We start from the raw sequence: 14,997 nt of genomic DNA, 5'->3' as shown, positions 1-14,997 counted from the left end.
ACTCTGGTATATGGTATGATCTCTAGTTTTTACTGTATAGATTGAAGAGCTCTAGGCTGTCCCTGCTCTTATCATTCTCCATGTTCCTAGACAGAGAGCATGCATTCATACCCATGAACTAATAATATATACATATCAGATACTATCATTTGTCAACTTGACCAGGTCTTGGTATTTAGGTATTTGATCAAATACTTAGCTACAGAGTCCCCCTTGTAGCCCATGCTGGCCTTGAACACGCAGACCATCATTGTTGGGGTTGTCCATGTGTACCACCTGGGCTGGTTCGTATTTTCTTGATGATTGATACTTAGAATTTGAGCAAAACAGATTGCCCTCCAACCTTCATCCTGTGAATAGGCCTTCTGCAGTCAGCTGCTGGACATTGCTTCCTAAGGAAGCTTGAATTCTGCCTCTAGATTGTTTTTGGACTTGATATGCAGCATCCTTCCTTTTTGGACTCTCTCTCTCTCTCTCTCTCTCTCTCTCTCTCTCTCTCTCTCTCTCTCCCCCCCTCTCTCCCTCTCTGCCTGATGGTTCTACTTCTCTAGAACATCATAACTAGCACGCCACCAAATCAATATGGGTACCAAGTGAGTATAATGTATGATGAGGTGAAAATCTCAATCTTATCTCTTTTCTAGAAAAAGATCTTTCTTTTTTTTTTTTCATTTTAGTATGTCTTAATTATATAGTAAAAGAGAAAGTGCATTTGCAACCTGGAAAAGAGAAGCTTTCTATTCTGTGACTCAGCTCCATCAGTTCCCAGCTCTTAGAATGAATGCAAGAGAAACAATGTTATGGGGGTAGAGGGAATGTTGACAGATGTGATAAAATATTGTCATGTGTGCTTTTCTTTACATACTTTCTTTAGTGTGTGTGTGTGTGTGTGTGTGTGTGTGTGTGTGTGTGTGTGTGTGTGTGCACGTGCACATGCCTCAGGATAACTTTCAGGAAGTTAACGGGTTCACTCCTTCCTCCTTGTTGCGACAATGGTCTTTCTTGTTTCTGCTGAACTGTGTACTCCATGCTAGCTGGTCCCCAAGCTTTTGAATGATTGCCTTGTCTCCTCCTATCTGAAGGTTGGGGTGCTGGGATGGTGGATACTCAGCTGGCATTTTTAAATGTGTGTTTCTGGGGTAGAGCTGGCCATTAGGTTTGGTAAAGAGTGTGTCCCTGTCCCTGCTTGCTTTTCCTTTTCTTGTTTTAGAGTTGGGGGACAGAAGAGATAAAGTAAGTTTGTATAGACCACTTGAACTATCCAAAAGAACCTAAAAACCACATAATGGTGCCCTGAACAAGGGACAGAAAAAATTCAGGGGCTGGAGTGCATCCTAGTGGAAGGCATGAGAACTGCACAGGCCATTCTGAAGAATGGCTGAGCTTTGAACAAAGTCCTAGCAACCAGACACAAAAGGGACCTTGCCCGATGGTGTGTAGCCAGAAGCACCGCTTCAGCAAGCCAACATTAAAGTCACGAGCCTTTGCCAAAGCGCTGTAAGTCTCTTGGCGTTTGCTGAAATTAATTTCCCTGCAAGGAAATTCGCATATCCAACATTTGAGTAGAGTGTTTCTAGGAGATAGCTAAAGCCCAGATTAATGATATGACAGGGTGACGAAATGAAAAGGTGGCATAATCACGCTTATCAAACCCTAGAGTATTTGCAATTACTCTGTAGCCTGCAACCGGTTGTTTCATCAGGTAAAAGCAGGGATTCCCAGCAGGTCCTGTGGCTGGATTCAGTGAGCTTGTATCTCCTACAGAACACTCCTTGGCACCTACTACACTCCAAGAAGGGTGTTTTTAATTCTGTACTACCGAAAAGGCAAAGAAATCTGTAATTACACCTCATGCGTGGAGATCTGAAAGGAAAAATAAATCGCTACCTCTCTGCCCTGCAGCCACGAATCAGCCCTGGACTGACTAATCACACATAGAAATCATATCCCTGACATGGATTGCTTTGTTTTGGTCTGTTGTGAACAATTATGAATTTAGATCTTGGACTGGCCAGGCTGTTTTTAAAGGGTGATCCAAAACACTCTCTCTCTCTCTCTCTCTCTCTCTCTCTCTCTCTCTCTCTCTCTCTCTCTCTCATTTATCCTGGCTTAAGCATTCCATTCTTATTTGGCAAAGTGTTCTTTTCAGGCGGCCCATATTAAACTATAAACAACAAGTCAGGGCAGTCTTGAGAGTACTACAGTACCTGTCCTTTTATCTGATGTCATATCTGCCTGATGGTGACAAACACAGAGTCCCTTTTACTGAGGTGTAGAAACAAAGAATCTGGGCTGGGCTGGTGTTGTGTCCACCTGACAGAAGCTAGAGTCACGTGAAAGGAGAGAGCTTCAATAAGAAAATGCCTTCAGTTTCCAGTTGGCTTCAGCTGGAAGGTTGGATACTGAGTGTCCTGGGAGGTCAGATTGCTGTCAGACATGGCTGCCAGACATGGCCATGAACACAGACATGGTCATGGTAAAGTGGAACTTCCAGATTACAGACAGCGGAAAATTGAAGGGGTGCCATTAGAAAGGATGCAGAAGAAGCTTGCCGCACGAGGGCTGAGGGATCCATGGCTCGCAATGGGGCTTGGAGATACGTGGGCAGCTTTGCAAGCAACGTCACCTTCACGAGCGTAGCATTAAAAGGATTCAAATGGGGGTTTTGCTGCGTTTGTGGCAACTTTAGGGGCCGAATATTTCCTGGCTTCCCAGGATGAGGATAAGACACATCACTGAAGAGAGCACCTGTGACATCTTTCATGAAAACAAGATTCTCTCACTGTAGCATCCTTGGCTGTGTGTCTGTCCTTGAGAAAATATTAGTATGGTTTAATAAAGTAAGGAAAACTGTAAAAAGAGAAAGGAAAGAAGAAGAAGAAAATGCCTCCATAGATCTGTCTGTAAGTCATTTTTAGAATTGATAATTGATGGGAGGAGGGCTCAGTCTATTGTGGGTGGTGCCATCCCTGGGCTGGTGATCCAGGGTTCGATAAGAAAACAAGCTGAGCAAGTCATGGGGAACGAGGCAGTAAGCAGCACCCCTCCAAGGCTTCTGCATTAGTTCTTGCCTCCAGATTCCTGTCCTCATTGCTTTTGATGATGACCTCTTCTATGGAACTGTGAGTGAAATAAACCCTATCCTCTCCAACTTGCTTTTTGGTCATGGTGTTTCACTGCAGCAAAAGAAACCCTAATTAAGACAGCGTTTGGTGCTGATCACCATGTACTGAACCACTGGGACTGTGGTATCTACTGGCCCCATCACTCAATGTCTGCTTTCTTACTCTCATCAGTTAACTAGGAACCCTGTAGTACTAAAAAGAACATCTAGTCTAGCAGAAGAAAATAAAAATAGAGGTACCCTATCATTCTACCTTTCCACTTTGCCTAAATGTACAAAAGAATTGCAATCGGGCCTGAAAGATACGTTCATATCCTGTGTTCAGAGAAGTGCTATTCAAGAGAGTTAAGTGGTAGGAGCCACATTCAAGCCCATAGGTGTGCAAATGGATGGGCATTAGTAGAAGGGAGAGCTTGACATATGCTACACCACAGATACACCAGGAGGGCAGTGGGCTAAGTGAAATAAGCCAGCCACAGAAAAGACAGTGTGTTACTTCATTTATAGGCAATAGCGATCCACAGGGACCAGAAGTCAAGGGCTGCTGCCAGGCATTGAGGAAGGCAGAACGAGGAGCTGTATGACAAGAGAAGTGTTGCTCAGCTTTGGGAGATGAAAGGTTCTGGCTGGAGATGGTGGCCAATATTTCATACATAGCATTGTGACTGACCCAGATGGCACTGAGATGAATAGAAAAATGGTCCACGTGATAAATGTTACAGTTCGTATATTTTACTTCTCTTTTAAAAAGTGGTATAGAGGAATAATGAACTGCATCCCAGAAACACAGCACGAGTTGATTAGCAGCCCAGCCCAAGGTAGAACATTCTGGTCTCAAGTATGGAGTGATCGTTGCCTAGACTCAAGCGGTCTATGAGGTACTGGGCGCTGTGAAGAGAAAGGCAATCCATAGAGCAGGGTTTTAGACATCAGACATCAGCAAAGGATGCACAAACAGGGCCAAACGAGTGTTCCCTAGACAGACATTTTAGGCACCATAAGGGCCAGAGCTGTCCTCAAATAGCCTTTGGCTGGCTGTCCCTCAAGGTACTCAAGGTGAGTGGATGTCTGTTATGCCTCACAGAAGAACGAAATATCCCGGGTGTTGCCTGACAGTTGACTCCTCAGAATTCTAAGGGCAGTAGACACCATCTGCTTACAATGTGGAGGAGTTAGGAGCAGACTCAGAATGAACAGACCATAACCCGTCCATCCCAACCATCCGTGACTGAATATAATGGGAGATTCATGATAAGGTTTCCAGGGACTGTACCCTCTTTTCTTTGAGAAAGTGTGCCTGCCTTCTTCCCTCTGCTGGTCCAAGGGTACCTTATTGAACGATGGACTAAAGAGTTAGCTATCCAGCTAACATTACTTATGCATAGCTGTTCTGCATCCTGAAGCAACTCACATGCTAAAGGCAAGACTGAATGTCTGAAGGCAGCTTCTTGTGCCGTAAGTCATCCCTAAAAAGCTCTATTCCTTTTTTAGTGTGTGCGTGGGGGGGGGGTGGCGGGCATGTGCTCAAACATACACATTCATAGTCATGTGTGTAAATATGGGCATGTTAGCACCATGGCATGTGTAGAGAATATTAGATGCTGGGCGTGACCTTCCCCTTGATTTGAGACAGAGTTTCTTGGGGTTTGCTATAGCATTTGGCAAGCCAGCTAAGCCTATCAGCTCCTGGGGATTCTCCAGATTCTGCCCCTCCTCTCCCTGTAAGAACACTGGGATTGCTCTAACACACCCAGCTTTCTGTGGGTTCTAGAGTGTGTACACAGCAAGCACTTTGCCGACTGAGCCATCTCCCCAGGTCTCCATTCTTCCTTTGGCAGAGAGGATGATGGGAACCCGCAGTGAACGCTCCTGCACACATACACTCTTTATTGTAGTTCATCAAAATGACCCCAGCTCTTAGGTAACTGCTTCATTTGTGAAGTGCACATTGTAAACAGCCCAATTGGCCCTCTGGCTTCTGGCTGCTAGCATCCCATCTGCTTTATAATGTCACGGTGACAAACAGCTGGGCTAGAAAGGAAAAAGGTATTGATTGAATCTTTCTCTTTGGAAGAAAAATTAGTGTGGCATTAAGATTGCCCTTAACACAGATGGAATTAGAAGAAAATGGCAATGTCCTGATGCTGTGTATGCGTATGGTTTAACTTCAAAGAGTTTTTGTATATGAAATCTTTTGTATACCTAAATCTTGGTATACTCTAGTTAATATTGAAATAATGAACAAAGTTTTCTAAGTATCAAAGATTAATAATAGTTTACACAGTAGAATTGGCAGTTAGCATTATTTTAATGTAAGAACTGGCTGCAAACATTGAGAAGGAACAGGCATAAAAGTTGAGCCCAGGGAGTTTTTTTAAGGACGCTTAGATGTTTATCTTCTGTAGGCCTCATTAGTGGCTTTGTGATCCTGCTCCTCCTGTTATCTCCCTACGGTCTCACGGACCCTGTCTCTTTGAAAGACAGTGTTGCTACTTGCTGTATGCTAGTCATGTCAAGTCTTGCAGATCTACACTCCTCTCAGCTAAATTCTTGGCTAGGAGCCCAAGACTGTCGTGTTTTTACACCGCTGTTCCTACTTGCTTCTTCTTGGATGGGCCTTGCTGTCTTAGGTTTATCGCAAACCTGACTTTTCAGAAACTCGATGTGCTGAACTCGAGTCTGAAGAGGAATCTGAAGCAGGTGGCTGTCAGGGCACTGGTTACCCACTGGTTACCACTTTCAACTTGAAAAGATCACTTCCCTTTAGAAACAATCCCAAGGCCACCTGGAAACAAGCAGTGAATTTAAACTGAAGCCCGGGGTTCTGAGTTGTCTTCAGTTAGTCCTTCTCCGTTATAGGTACCAGGGACAATGTCTTACAAGTTCTTCGATGACTGTGTTGCGTGTTCAAGATTTTCTTTGTCCTTCCAGGTATGGAGCTGGGCTCTGATTTCGAGGAAGAGAGCTGAGGCAGGCCGTGACAGTCAGCTCTCTCAGTGATGGGGTTATAGATAAGTTCTGACTCACATCTAGAAATGAGATGAGGAGGAGGTATGCGTTCCGGCTGTGCATGAGCATGTGTGCCTGCAACAGAGAAGGTGTCTTGGTCTTTGCTCTTCCTTCAATCCAGGAGGAACACACAGCTCTCAAGCAAGATCTCAGCCCGTTACAAGAATGTACAGTGCTGGCCTCCTCAAAGCTGCCTTTCACCACCATATAGATTGGGATCACATCTACCTCTTATACAAGCCTCAGGAAAAGCAGCCATTTGACCTTGCCCTTCATGGATGGATGGTTTGGTCTACCCATGGCATTGGGGAACATTTGCTCCAGGTGCAGGCTACAGAAAACAGAGATGATGAAAAGCTTTAAGCACGTGACCCTGAAGGTCATGCCCTTTGCACAAGGGTGTGTACGGATGAGTAGACATGTCTGTGTCAGAGGGACCAGGAGGGGAAGAAAATGGTAAAATTGAACTGGCCTGTTTCTGCCGTGAACTCAGATTCAGAGCTTTAACTCCTTTGTAGCAGGGCCATTTTCACGTATGACTCTGTGTTCTTTGGCCTACATTCTACTGTGCTAGCCCTGGAGTCCTCTTTGCTCAAATCCAGAGTTCGTAGGATGAGCTGAGGTTGTGGGGAGTTGAATACACACTAGTTGTCACTTGAACGCCCTGGCTGGCTTCATTGTCGACTTCTACTTTAGCCAAGCTCAAGCTCTACTTGAGCACGCACCGTTGCTGGGCCCTGCGTCAATTAGCAGTCGCGGAAAGGCCCCATAGACAGACAGGTCCAGAGACTGTTCTCACGGAACAAGAACACAAATAGTTGCCTGTCCTGGGAGTGTTCTCTGCGTTCCGTTTTGGCTTTGCTCCCACTGAGTGACTGCTTCTCGTTGTTTTCGAATGCCAGCGCGAAACCCTTGGTTTTGATTTTCTTTCTGGATGGTCAGCTGTGTCTTAGTCTGTGTCTCCGTTGCTGTGAAGAGACACCAGGACCAAGGCAACTCTTACAGAAGAAAGCATTTAATCGGGAGTTCGCTATTGTCATTACAAGAACAAGAAAGCGGCAAGCCTTTAGTAGACAGCCTGTTGAGAGAACGTGTTTCTGTTTGAGATAACACGTCTGCAACTGCTAACCTTTGCTGTCAGCTTGTCACACCCGGGGAGAGGGAGCCTCGATTGAGGAATTACTCCATAAGAGCAGGCAAACACTGTACCTCGGAGCTGTACTACAGTCCCCCATTAGATATTAATAAGGTTCTGCTGTTTCATTCATCGACTGAAAGCACCTTTTTGATGTTCACTGAAGGGAGGAATTCATTGAGTCCTACCTGCTTACATAGTGGTGCCTGTCTAATACTCTTTGAGAACTGTAGTTTTCTTTCCCCATAGCGATGAATCCCACATCCATTTGACCAGCTTGGGGCTCATTAAAAATATTGAGAGAGAGAAGTTTGTTCGTGTTGAAAATATGCAACCCTCCCTACACCTCCCACATCATTCTTCTTTTTTTTTTTTTTTCCCCCGGAGCTGGGGACCGAACCCAGGGCCTTGCACTTCCTAGGCAAGCACTCTACCACTGAGCTAAATCCCCAACCCCACATCATTATTCCTTAAACAATATAGTATTGTAACTATTTACTTCGCGTTTACTGCATTAGTGACTGTAAGGCTCTGGACAGGACTGACTTACGTGTGTAGGACGGTGCTCCTAGTTATTTGCAGCTGTCGCATTTCTTATAAGGGACTCGAGCAGCCCCAGGTTTTACTTCCTACAGGGTAGTCCTGAAACTCACCCTCCATTGATCGTGAGTGATAACAAATGTGTATTTCCTGTTATATTAGTGTGTGGGGGGCGATATGAGTTCTTAGTACACATTTAAGTAAAAAAAGTTATTTTTTCTTGAGCATAACTGTGTATACATCCCCCTTTTTCCAGAATCAAAGTCGGAAAGTAAATTCCCTTCCGTGTATGTATCTCTCCAAATCCTCTCCTTTATAGACGGAAGTACCCATGGGAAGTTGGATTTGAAAGGCCAGGGTTTAGTAAACCAAAAGTTGTGCCTTGAGTCTGGATGCTGTTATCGGTATCAGTTAAGTAGGACTACAAATAAATATCTCATCAGGCTTGGTGGTTTTGAGATAAAATCATAGCTACGTGCCTGATACTGCTCTAGCCTTCTGATATTGACCCTCTGTAAAATTTACTGACTATTGATGAAGGGGATGTCCTAAGGAATAGGAAGAGGTTTAGCGATGGTGAGGAAAACTGATGGAAAAGCACTGTTTGGGAGGAACTATTCATGTAAGGGGAAAAGGGCATAGAAAGCCCTACTTGGATTTATTGATGGAAAACTTACCTAAGGATGCATAGGTGTGGTCTGTGTTTTAGGCAGCCTGGGTCAGTCTATTTTCACCTTTCAGAGGACATGACAGGAAGTCACCAGGCAGGTAGTTTGCAGGTGTCAGAAAAAAAAAAATTTAGACAAAGCAAAGGAACCCCTTCCAGGGACTTGTGATGCAATCTCTCATGTTTTGGGAGGCTGTTGAGTGGGCTTCATGAACTTGTGATCAAGCTGACAAGCCGGACGGTGTTAGGATCCTAGGGTCCTCTTGTGCCTCGCAGAATCAGATACCCTTGTGGTTTTCATTTCCAGTGCTGGGGACTGAACCTAGGACGTCTTGCATGCTAAGCAAATGCTCATGGCGCATGTGTAGAACACCCCCTTCCTGATAGAAGCATTTTAAAGAAGAAAACATAAGCAGGAGCTAGGATGCTATCTCATCCCAAACTCAATATAGAAATGCAGGGGTTGGGTGAGTATGTTATTGTGAAATAATTGTGTTTCCTGGGCTCTCCGGAGGCTCTGAGTCAGCAGCATTCACCAGTTGGACAGATAAAAGTGGCTCTTAGGCGGTTTTAAGGGGAAGCCATCATTGCAGAGATTGGATAGAGAAAGACATGGGGATCCAGCAGTACAGATGGTACCTTAATGAAATTCCAGTGCAGGAAACAAGACAAGGCTGTTCTAATTAAGGGAGGGAAGGAAGGGGAAAAGGCGGCAGCCTGAACAAAGAGCTGACAGGGGAACAGGAAAGCTGCCACAAGGCAGAGGAGTCAAGTCGGACCGCAAAGTGTGGAAAGCCAGCAGCAGCTCCAGCGGGAAGAGAGGAGAGGCCTCGGCACACTATACAGACTCCGGCAACACGGCACAGGGAAGTCCACTCCCCTTGCTGAGAAGAGGAGGACGCTGTTTGGTTTTTAGATGACATCGATGAGTCACGTTGTCTGTTTTTAAGCCCAAAGCAACATTTCTAGTTTTAAAGGGGTCTGGTGATGCCGAGTAGGCACAGGAAGTGTAAATGAGATAGTCAGAAGAGCTGGCAGAAGGCTGTTTTAAAGGAGAACTTGGATTAGAAGCCATAGACCCGTGGATTGCCTAGCAGGACGCTGATGCTGGCCTCATAGGGCACGAGAGAGGACATAGAAAAGATGAGCAGGCCATTTGGACGGAACATGAGTGAAGGATGGTGTCTGAAGTGCGCATCCAAACATTTTACGGCCTGGAAGAAAATTAGATGGTAGCGAAGGAAGGGTAGCAGATATCCAGTGAACAGCATAGAATTAATCTGGAAATACCTTTGCAGACTGGGAGCTGGCAGATGGTGGTCTGGGGAAGCCCAAATCCTCCTTGACTAATGCAGCCTCTGAGTGATGGAATGTCAACCACAGATTGAGAGGAAGTGAAAAATGCCATCTAGTTTGATTTGAGGATTGGAAGGGTGATTACATTTCACACTGCAACTCCGGGATGAGCCACCTCACTGGAGCACATGGGCAGCATGTTTGATTAGGGATTTGTGGTCATGGTAGAGTGTGTAAAAGGGAAAAGGTTGGTGTCAGTAAGCGTTCTGGAGTAACCAGCACTAGACAGCAGACTTGTTGGAAATGTCTAATGATCAGCAATGTGTGTAACAATCAATGTCTAGGTTGGGGACATGAGAGGAAGAGGTTTTTACATCCACAGCCAGATAAGTGTAGCCATTTAGAAATGTGGTTGAAAACAAGGTAGAAAATGATGTCAAGAGCAGATAGGGACAGCAAGACAGTAATTCCTCTTCTTTGTGAGGATAATAATGAAAAGTGTATGACTAGGAGATAAACATTTCGGGTTTATCTGATACTGGCATCATCTCTACCCCTCCCGGCCACCAAATGTAGCACTGAGTGAGTTTATTCGCCTGTCAGTCGGTCCTTTGGGGACTGGGTCAGCTTCTTACGGGTAGATCTTGTCAGTATAAAGGCCAAGTAAGAGACCACACTGTACTAAGCTCCTATTTTAGCCTGAGGAAAGTTAAGCTTTCCTTTAGACCCACAAGTGGAGAAGGAATGGAAGCCATTGAGAAGGGCATAGGATGGTTTAATCGTTGTGGAAAACAAGGCTTCCAGGCCAAGCAAAACTTGAACTCAGTGTGGAAAAATGTTGGCAATAAGTTATTATTGTTAATAATAAATGCATATTGGCCACAGCTGTTCCGTATTTCTTTTGATGACAAACGAAGAGGGCCGAAGCTTAACGGAATGAGGAATAGATTGCAAAGACGATAGTGTAACTGATACTAAATACTGAGATAAGCCGGGGATCGGGTATGTGTCTCCTTCCAAGAATCTTTGAAATTATGACCGGTTGTGTGTACAGAAGAAACACAGATTCTATTTATCAAATGATTGAAGTTGCCCTCAAACATAAAGTGAGGAGAAACCCTCTTGGTTCTTTTAACCAGATGTCAAAATATGGGAGCTGGGGAGATGTCTTGAATATAAAGCGCCTGCCACACAAGCAGGAGGCACTAAGTCCTAATCCACAGCACCCACACAAAAGCAGGATGAAATGTTAAGCCTCGATTACCCCAGTGCTGAGGGATTCTGGGAAAAGTGCATCTCTGGAACCCCTTGGCTGGCCAGCCCAGCTGAATCAATGAGATCTTGTACTTTGGAAGTATAGGGTAAAGATTGCTGGAAAAAACTGCCCACTGTCAACCCCTGGAATCTGAGGGCACACATGGGCAAGCATACCAGCACACACATGTCCACACACCCTTGTTAACACAGACACAATACTACATAACACGGATTTGTTTGAGGGATTGTAAGACAGTTTTAATGGGCATTTCCTCTTTCACCACAACTGTATGTTCAGGTCTGTTTTAATTACTGTTTCTTTCCCTCACAGTGGTATTTATGGGTTTTCCCTCCATGGTTAGGCTTAATTAGCAGTTTCTTTGATGCCTCTAAACGTTGTAAGTGGACCTTGTGTCTCCTTTTCTCCATTGTACCTTCAGAACCCCAAATCAGAGGTTTAATATTGGGGGAGTGAGTGATGGATGTTTTAAACTGTGGGCTTAGAAGAATGTCATTTTAGTGAGATCATGGAAGTTACAGTGCCACTAAAATGTATTTCCAAACCTTTGCTAGCTCGGTCTTGCTAACCGTCGGAATCCTGTGTTATTTGAACCAAGGAACTTCATCTCTAACCACGGTCTTTTAAAATGCAAGGGTACCCATGCAACAGCTTGAATGTGGATAGTTATGACAGCTTCATGATGGGGGTGGGGGTTGTCCATGAGGTGCTGAGTTTGGTTAATAGAATGTGGACTACCGGAGCAGCATGGTACACATTACAATGAGACTGAATCCTGAAATCGCTGCTGTGTACAGCAGTCTAGCCCCAGACAACCGCCCCTTGTGATTTCATATACATGGTATGCCCAGAGCAGGCAAATCCATGGAGACACGAAGGAGACCAGGTTTGCCAATGGCTGCGGAAGTGAAGAGGGGGAGGAGTCACAGCTAGTGGGGGCGGGGCTTCACTGGTATGACAGGCACATTCTAAAGGAGACTGCCAACACGGCATAGCCGTGGGGACCGACTGAAACCCACTGGACTGTGGGTTGTAAATGGTTCCACTTTTCAGGCACAAGCAAGAAAAAGAAAAATAAGAAGGATATGGAGTTGAAACATCACAAATTGTTTCCTGCTGAGGCTGGATTGATGGCTCAGTGGTTTAGAGCAGTTGCTGTTCTTGCAGAGGATCCATGTTTGGGTCCCAGCACACAGGTTGGGTTGCTGATAATGGCCTGTAATTCCAGCTCCAGGGAATCGGATGCCCTCTTCTGGCCTCTGTAGACAATGCACTCGCGTACCAACACTACACACAGACACATAAACATAGTGAAAAATAATAGTAAAATCATTCAGCAATTCTGCTTGCCATTTTGTTTTGCCTTTAAAATCTTTTCCTTTCAACTGGACACATAGCTCCTTTTATTTTTTTATGCTTTAATTTATTTTATGCATGTGAGTACTCTATCTGTATGTACACCTATGTGCCAGAAGAGGGCATCAGATCCCATGGTTGTGAGCCACCATGTGGCCCTCCGGAAGAGCAGCCAGTGCTCTTAACCACTGAGCCACCTCTCTAGCCCACACAGCTCCTGTCTCTTCAGGCTCTTGGGTGCATGTTTCCGGGTCTTGCCCTTCATAGCATGAACCTGAGAACTGTGAGCTCCACTATGGTGTCTGATTGATTTACTCCAGACTTGGCCCGTGCTAGGAGGACCACGGATGTGCACAGAGTCTTTTCTATTCAGAGACAGCTGCCCAGATTCTGTTTCTGTGAAGGGTGCATGCTGTCTATTGTGCTTATTAGACACGCCTGCTTAGAAACAGAGCCATTACATTTTTAAAAAGGAAGAATTTAGATTAAAAAATATTCAAGCTAATTTTTCAGTGAGCATCATGACTACCACCAAGTTGAGACAAAGGGACAGGTTTTTGTTTTGTTTTGTTTTGTTTTTAACCAAATGGTCTTAGGAAAGCTGGTGTCCACATGTGAAATGAGAAAGGTTTATCTTTGCTGGGTAGCATCCACAGATATTAATTCAAAGTATAGATCAGTGACTTAGCACAAGATGACAGTTGTCACAGTTCTAGGAGAGAAGAGCGTTGTTGATCTTTGAGTGTTTTCATGGATGTGCCACCAAACCATAGGTAACCAACAAAGTGGATCCATCAGAGTTTATCATAACTAGCACCTCTTTTGCCTCGAAGGTCGCAGTCAGCAGAGGGAGAAGGCCAACTGCACAGTGGGAAAGTATTGCAAAGTCACTTATCTCTAAAGAGAATGCCATTCCAAACAGATAAAGAACTTGAAGCCCTGCAATGACATTTAAAAAGTCCATTGAGAATTGGTAGGGAATAGACATTTTTCTATCAAAAATATTCAAACGGCCATTAAGCGCATGCAAGGCTGGACACCACCCCAGGGATCCAGACGTCACACTGCCGGTGGAAGAATGAGAGGCAAGAATAGTCGGTCACTGTGTGGGCTGCATGGCTGGTGGGCCACATGCTGCAGCTGTGATAGAAAGCTCAATGTAGCTCCTGGTACGGACTCAAAAGAAATAGAAGCAGAGGCTTTAAAAGCTCTCAAGCCACGTAGCCCAGTTAATCACCACAGCTCCCAGGCAGAAGCAACCCAAGTATGCACTAGTAACTGAAGAAACAAAATGTTACATGTTTATTAGTCAGCTCTTAATAAAGACGATTTCGACACATGGTACAACTTGAAGGAGCCTTGAAAACACTGTGTCCGGGGAAGTCATTTCATTTAGATGAGGTTCCTAAAGTATTCAAGTAATTCACGGACCTGGGGAGTCGGATGCAGGTTACCAGGGGTAGAGGGCACCATGTCTAGGTTGTGCAGGATGAGTTCTGTGGGGGAAAGAATGGTTGGCATTGGTTCATCAGAGTAAAGGTCCTAAGGCCTTGTAATTGTGCATGCTGAGTTTTACGCGACACTGAATTTTCATTTTTGAAAAAGAGTTATTTATTTATTTATTTATTTATTTATTTATTTATTTATTTATTTATATGTGTGCAAAAGCCAAAAGGCACCTGGAGTCCTCCTTTTCCATTCTCAATCATTCCTTTAAGGTTGGGTCTCCCACTGAAGCTGGGGCTCCAGTGTTCTCAGGCCGGCTGGAAGACTTGTATAACCAACCTCTCTGGACCTTTCTTTCCTCTCCCGTTGGCACCAGTCAGAGAGTGGTTAAAATTTAGTGTGAGGACAAATGTAGAGACTGGTTAAGTAACGTATGGCACACTGAAAAACATGCAGGGTCACAGTCACTCCCGAACCCCCTGAGACTTATTTAGTGTTTCCTGCAGTTTAATTGCATTTATGAGTCATGATCACTGAGAGACCCCGTTCAGCACAAGCAACTTCAGTATCCTTTAAAACCCGAAACTGAAATCTTTCACTCTGATTTCCAAATTCTGTCTTCCATGCTTAGCGGTGTGGTTCTCAACGTGTGCGTTGCGATCCCTTTGGGTCACTGAGGACTATCAGAAAACACAGATCTTTACATTACGGTTCATAACAGCAAAATTACAGTCATGAAGTTGCAACAAAAATAATTCGATGGCTGGGGGGGGTCACCACGACATGCAGAACTGAGTTAAAGGGTCATGGCATTAGGGAAGTTGGGAACTTCTGGCTTAGGGAATGTTCATGGCTACAGCTCGTTCCAAGGCATCCTGAGAGGCCAGGCTCTGTGGGGCTACACTGGAGGAAAGGTATATCTAACTGGGTAACTCGGGCCCCATGCCATTTGGGATCAAGGAGGGGACAGCTGAAGGAACTATCTGATGTGGTCCCTTTCCTAGAGAATGTGAATGTGATGCTGTGGAGACTTCTGTGCTCCTGGTCGGCCCTGCTAACGCTCCCTCACCCTCTTCACTGCCCTCTCCATCTCTTACCTTCTAGCCCTTCTTCCCTCTCAACCACCACTGACGTGTCCATCACAGGGC

At 44.9% G+C, this 14,997-nt stretch overlaps 1 protein-coding gene and 1 pseudogene across 4 annotated transcripts in view; both read left to right on the top strand.

Annotated features, from left to right (window-relative positions):
• Kiaa1217 (KIAA1217 ortholog) overlaps positions 1 to 14,997 on the top strand; it is a 292,280-nt gene that overhangs the window by 98,759 nt on the left and 178,524 nt on the right. The window lies entirely within an intron of this gene.
• On the top strand, positions 2,437 to 3,016 carry LOC116883936 (annotated as a pseudogene).

Source organism: Rattus rattus, chromosome 14, assembly GCF_011064425.1.
Source record: "Rattus rattus isolate New Zealand chromosome 14, Rrattus_CSIRO_v1, whole genome shotgun sequence".
NCBI classification, from domain to species: domain Eukaryota; kingdom Metazoa; phylum Chordata; class Mammalia; order Rodentia; family Muridae; genus Rattus; species Rattus rattus.
Note: the sequence above shows the minus strand (reverse complement) of the source record. Positions and strands in the feature narration are given on the sequence as shown.